Source organism: Doryrhamphus excisus, linkage group LG16, assembly GCF_037039965.1.
Source record: "Doryrhamphus excisus strain RoL-2023G ecotype Guam linkage group LG16, RoL_Dexc_Guam_v1.1, whole genome shotgun sequence".
In the NCBI taxonomy this organism is placed as follows: domain Eukaryota; kingdom Metazoa; phylum Chordata; class Actinopteri; order Syngnathiformes; family Syngnathidae; genus Doryrhamphus; species Doryrhamphus excisus.
This window is the reverse complement of record NC_136372.1, coordinates 5,044,026-5,051,043: the sequence shown is the minus strand read 5'-3', so window position 1 is coordinate 5,051,043 and position 7,018 is coordinate 5,044,026.

Sequence of the window (7,018 nt, the reverse complement as noted above, 5' to 3'; positions counted from 1 at the left end):
ATTAAGCTAGTTAGAGGAAATCGCTTTAGGATTTTTTTTTTGCATACTCTGCACACTGACCAATTAGCTGGGCTGAATTTTTGTTATTGTTTGTCTTCATTATTTTCTGGAAAATTCTTGAAAATGAAATGTATCTACTTAACAAATAAAGGCAACACAATGTCCTTGGCGGAGGTAATAACTTTTACAGCCTATTTTTGGGACTCTCCCCACGTCGGAGTGCTGCCCAAATCAAGTCCAGATGTTCCACCTCCTCCTCACTTCCTCTCCCCCGATGCAGATCCCAGCATGCAGCAGAGTCCTCACTTTCTTTCCCAACTAATCCTGTTTCCTCTGTGAGCGGCTGAAAGAAGCATCGGGGTTCTTTGTGCTTTTACTATTATGTCAATGCACCCTACTTACTGACCAGACTCATCACATGATCAACATTAACCATGTGATGTATATTCACATTGGGCCTCTAGGGCACGTCCATCACTGTCATTAACTGAGGCAGGTGCTGCTCCTCCTTGCGTTTGGAACACCAGTGGAGCTAATAAAGTCTTCATAGTCATTAGTCGGAAAGCCCAAGTCATCCCACGTGGCTATGATGTGATGGTAGTATAGATTTTATCATGCTAATAGCCCTACAGGAGTCGTATTGTCTGTAAGGTGTTCGAGGAAGTGGATTCATGTTGCCTCTCTAAGGCCTCTTGTGTGAGATTTAAATGTACTGTAAGGACAAACATAACCTAAAAACCTGCAGGAAGGGAAATTCAACAGACATGTGGAAGGATCTTTGCAGCAATCGCAATATTGTTTTATCCAAGAAGAGACTGAGGGGAGCAAGACAATTGAGTCATGTGGAGTGAATTACTGCTGTTTGGAGAGATAAGGCACCATGAGGGTAAGCTTTTTTGTTGTTGGACAAATTTTATCCAAGTGGAGATAAAGGGCAGAAGCAAAGTGGAGGGTATACAAATGGCATCCAGAGAGGTTTAAAGTTAATGCTAGCAAGTATTTTTATTTTTGTCACGTACACATGGAGACAGATTTTATTCTAAAGGAGTCTTGTCTGTGGAGTATATACGTAATATATCATCCAGAGCTAAATTCAGCATGTGTAGTTCTTTTTTTTTGTGATTTTTAGCTGTCACAGTAAAGAGCCCAATTTCATTCAAGAGGAGAATGAGGACCACAAGATAACAGAAAGCTGCAGCAAAGTGAAGACTGTGGAGTACAATATTGTGGTGAGTCCAGAGTTAACAACAGCATGTGTACTTATTTTTGTCATTTCTACCTATCACGGCAAGGAGACACATTTTATCCAAGAGGAGACTGAGGGCATCAAGAACAAAGTGAAGAAAGTGAAGTATATTCAGCATCCAGAGCTAACAACAGCATATGTAGTAGTTTTTATCATTTTTAGGTAAGGAGCCAAATTTATCCAAGAGGAGATTGAGGGCAGCAGGAAAACGGCACTGTTGCAAAGTGGAGACTATAAAGTAAACTGCAGCGTCCAGAGCTAAAAACACCATGAGTACTTTTCATTTCCAGATGACACAGTAAGGAGATACATTTTATCCAACAGGAGACTGAGGACAGCAATAAAACAACCATGCAGCAAAGTGGCTACTGTGAAGTATAATACTGCAGCACCCAGAGCTAACAACATAGTAATATTTGTCAGTTCTAACCGTCAAGGTCAGGGGACAAATTTTATCCAAGGGGAGACTGAGGGCAGCAGGAAAAAAGCTGCAGCAGAGTGAAGACTGTGGAGTATTATATAGTGGTGAGTCCAGAGTTAAAAACAGCATGTGTACTTATTTTTGTCATTTCTACTTATCACGGCAAGGAGACATGTTTTATTCAAGAGGAGATTGAGGGCATCAAGGAAACAACAAAGTGAAGAAAGTGAAGTATAATATTACAACATCCAGAGCTAACAACAGCATGAGTACTTTTCATTTCCAGATGACACAATAAGGAGATACATTTTATCCAACAGGAGACTGAGGGCAGCAATAAAACAACCATGCAGCAAAGTGGCTACTGTGAAGTATAATACTGCAGCACCCAGAGCTAACAACATAGTAATATTTGTCAGTTCTAACCGTCAAGGTCAGGGGACAAATTTTATCCAAGGGGAGACTGAGGGCAGCAGGAAAAAAGCTGCAGCAGAGTGAAGACTGTGGAGTATTATATAGTGGTGAGTCCAGAGTTAAAAACAGCATGTGTACTTATTTTTGTCATTTCTACTTATCACGGCAAGGAGACATGCTTTATTCAAGAGGAGACTGAGGGCATCAAGGAAACAACAAAGTGAAGAAAGTGAAGTATAATTTTACAACATCCAGAGCTAACAACAGCATGAGTACTTTTCATTTCCAGATGACACAATAAGGAGATACATTTTATACAACAGGAGACTGAGGGCAGCAAGAAAACAACCATGCAAAGTGACTACTGTGAAGTATAATACTGCAGCACCCAGAGTTAACAACATAGTAATATTTGTCACTTGTCAGGTAAGGAGACAAATTTTATCCAAGGGGAGACTGAGGGCAGCAAGAAACAACACTACAGCTATGAAGTAAACTACTGGGGGGTGTATATTCATGTATAATCCAGCTTGATTGACAGACGTGAGTCCCCTTACTGTGCACAGTGGATTTGCTCTCAGCCCTCACGTGCATAGACAGGTGTCTTGCTCATACCTGGCTGAATGACATCAGAGCACGTACACGGGGCAAACAGCTCATAGAGTCCACCTGTGGTGATGAGTGAGAGACCACCAGTGGAAACAAAGCCGAGTTTCTCAGACAACTTGCACTGCCCGTCTGCGCTGAGATGTTTCAGCAGCTTTGACTCATGTCGTGTCTACCCATGGTTATGTCGGGTGAGATTGTGCAACTCAGAGCACGATTCCCCCGAACCCCACCCCACCGCCCCCGCAGCAGCTGGTATGTGGAAAACACTGCAGCAAAAACTTTTTAACTTTGCAGCAAAGTTATTTTTCACACGCTTTCACTTTTCGGCTAACCGCAAGTCACAGACATTTTACGGAGCGCCTTTTTTACGACGGGACAGTTCAGGAGTTTGTCCACTGTAGCTGCCCCAGTCGCTGCACTTATAGTTTAAGGGAGGGGTCACAAGCCCTGACCTCACTTCCTGTTGGGGCTCCTCACAAGCATTCCATTGTCTGTGAGAATGTACACAGGCTCAAGGGACCGTGCACATCTGGCAGCTGTTATTAGCAACCTCCTTTTTAGCAACCAATCCACCGCCATGACCCCTGAGAAGAGATTACTACATGTGATGGTGGACGTGCACCTCATGCTATTGTTTCACAAGTGTCACTAGACAGGAACATTGTTTTATTATTATTATTATTATTGCCTGCAAAGTTGATTAAGAATCCAGAACAAACATAAAATGTGATTAGACAATGTGTTCGCTAATATGTGACTTTTATTTAGTAGTATAGTTTACTTTAGTAGTATATATGTATGTTAATTTTTTTTGTCCAATCAGATTTCAGCTTGTATGTGTTGCCATATCAATATAATCTGCCCAGTGCCGTTGTCACACAGTAACAATGGGGATGGTTTTTTTTTTAGACAATTTTTAGACTTCTGATTCTACTTCTGATTTGCCTCAGAGCCAACTTGCAGGCCCTCGATTCTGATTGGTTGATCAGAGCAAAACAGTTCTGCATGATACGCCACATCCCCAATGGCTGACTGAGGAGAAATCTTTGGTAAGTAGATGCATTTTACTTGAAATGTTGTCTATTTTTGTCATATTATTAGATAGATATTGACTGTGAACTGCTTCAGATGATATTGTAGTGTATATGTCTGGATGGCCTGACCCCTTTAGTCACAGACCCGTTCGAGTTATGCTCGTCAGATTTGGGTTAGCACCATGTTCACAAGCACCAAGTATCCTTGTGGAAATTGATCACTAAATCAGAGGTTACATATAAATATACCATAGTGGAAAACCTTAACTTGTAGAACTTGTTCAGTCAACCTTTTTGTGAAAAGTAGGCCTCCAAAGTGGGACAAAAAAATATTCGAATTCAAATTGATGAACAATATGTCATGTGAGGCGAGGGGCAACCTCAAGAGAACTCGTGTTTTGCTTTGGGCTTTGGGTGGGGGGTGGGGGGTTCGTGACACTCATTCCAAAAGATGACTGTGTTACTGTTGTGTTCTTGTTTTGTGCATGCTGAATTAATCCGACCACTTTAACTTCAAAATACCACCTTAAGCCGTACATTGAACCAGTCATGATGTGCTATACATATCACTATATTGACAGTTACTATGGTAGCCATTATGTCATTGGATGGTCATATCATATATCTCGTATTTCGGTATGTGACCAAAAAAATAAAAAATAAATAATTACATTTTTAAAAAAATACAAATTTATAAAATAAATTCATTCATTCATTTTCTACCGCTTTTTCCTCACGAGGGTCGCGGGGGGTGCTGGAGCCTATCCCAGCTGTCTTCGGGCGAGAGGCGGGGTACACCCTGGACTGATCGCCAGCCAATCACAGGGCACATATAGACAAACAACCATTCACACTCACATTCATACCTATGGACAATTTGGAGTCACCAATTAGCCTAGCATGTTTTTGGAATGTGGGAGGAAACCGGAGTACCCGGAGAAAACCCACGCGTGCACGGGGAGAACATGCAAACTCCACACAGAGATGCCCGAGGGTGGAATTGAACCCTGGTCTCCTAGCTGTGAGGTTTGCGCACTAACCACTAGACCGCTGTGCCGCCCTTATAAAATAAATAACATTACAAAAATAACTTAAATTATATTAGAAAGGCAGGAAGTGAACAAATGTAACAGTTATTGATTGTAAAAGTACCAGATGGAGGGGTAGGATTTAATAAGCTTTGCTTCTTCCTACTCCTTTTGGACATGTGGAACTGTGAATTGATTATGTGATGCATTCAATTGTAATCTGATGCATGTTCAAATTAAATAAAACCATTACCATTACATTAGTTCCGTTAGCGTAGACCAGGGGTCAGCAACCTGCGGCTCCAGAGCCGCATGTGGCTCTTCAGCCTCTTTGTTGTGGCTCCCTTTGCAATGTTTGAATATTTTTTAACACCCGAGTGGGGAAAATGCATGTGTTTGTAATGAGTTTAAAAAAATCCAACTTTGTGTGAGACCATGAATGCATCCTGACTGAGTTCTGACAGCAGACAGGATGCTATTCAGTTCTCTCTCACACAAGTAAACATGAAGGAAAATAAGTAATACTTTACCATGGGCTGCACGGCGTACGAGTGGTTAGCGCGCAGGCCTCACAACTAGAAGACCCGAGTTCAATTCCACCCTGAGTTTGCATGTTCTCCCTGTGCATGTGTGGGTTTTCTCCGGGTACTCCGGTTTCCTCCCACATTCCAAAAACATGCTAGGTTAATTAGCGACTCCAAATTGTCCATAGGTATGAATGTGAGTGTGAATGGTTGTTTGTCTATATGTGCCCTGTGATTGGCTGGGCACCACTGAATGGTGAAGTAATACTTTCCCAGAACTACTTGATAATTCCAAAAAATATATTAGAGATCATTTTTAAAAAAAACTGGTGCATGGGAACTTGTTTGCGCCAGAGTAAACAAATCAGGTAAGTTTACTGTACTTTACACATATATTTATGTAAGTTTATCTCCAATACTAGCAAGAGTACTCCAACTCGTCTTTTGTTATCTGAACTACTTTGATACTCCCTAATTGTTTTAAACATATGTTTTGCGGCTCCAGGTTATTTTTCTTTAGTGTGCAAGGGGGTAAAATGGCTCTTTTCATAGTAAAGGTTGCCGACCCCTGGCGTAGACTATGAACCACATCGTCCTTACCGCTCCTTTAAAGCTTGCCTCTTTCCCCAGAATAGTTAGTATTAAGACCAGAGTGTCAAAACGTGACTGTCAAAAACCTGAAGGCCACAGCAGGTTCTTCAACATGACCGAGAAGGGAGGGGTGATGGATATTCAGTTAGTTTCAGTTTGTAGCGCTCCGGTGTAACTAATCCGTTCGCACAGGACATTCAAGGCATACTTTGGCACATGACAACATTGTAGAATCGGGATGCAGGAAGTCTGCAAGTCCGTCAAGCCAAGTGCTGTCTGTCACATGATAGCATCACAGCACAACAATTCTCATCAGTTACCATTGAGACACGGTTTCTCACTTTTGTGGAGAAAGGAAAAATAACTGCAATGGCCTACATTTAAATCATGACGTCGTCAAGCCGTAAAAATTCACTTAAAGCAGCTCATGTGAGTAAGCACAAGACAGAGGCGGGGCCAGACTCACCATTATGACTCACAATAATGCCCTTAGACAAAACATAATGAGGATAAAAACATGTTAGTGTGTGGGTTGCAGGGACACCGTGCACGTCCAGATGATATATCAGTAGTGCATCACGCCAAAGATGAGCAATCAAGCGGGTCTGAAACATGTTTGTGCCCCTTTAACCGAGAGCTGTGGATGAGTTGCGTGGTGAACACAATTAGCATGTGTCATGTGGGGCACCATGCATTCACTTAATAAGCGACGACACTGCTTGTGGCCATTTGAGATTCTTCTTTCTGACACTGAAAAGTTATGCGGCTGGAGTCGGGAGGGCTTATCTCTGTCTGCACTCCAAACAGCGGGCTTAAAGGGTTGTCTTGTGCCACATGTCTCTGCTGTTCACAGGTTTTTGGAAGGAATCCGTGCACCCATGCAAACCCCCCCCCCCTCGCGCTCCGAGACTTTGCAGTGTTGTCTTACTGCTTATCTGTTCACCATCTTTTTTTTTCCTATAGAACAAAAGGATTGAAGTGTTTACTGTGCACAGGAAGAAGTCAAAGCTTGTTTTTAGGTTGTTTAAGTCACATATAGCAAAAATCTGTGAACATGGTAATGGTTTCTAGGTGCCTGTAATGTAAAATTGATGACATAATAGCCATCATATATTATCATATACTATCATATATTATTGATGTCTAATATG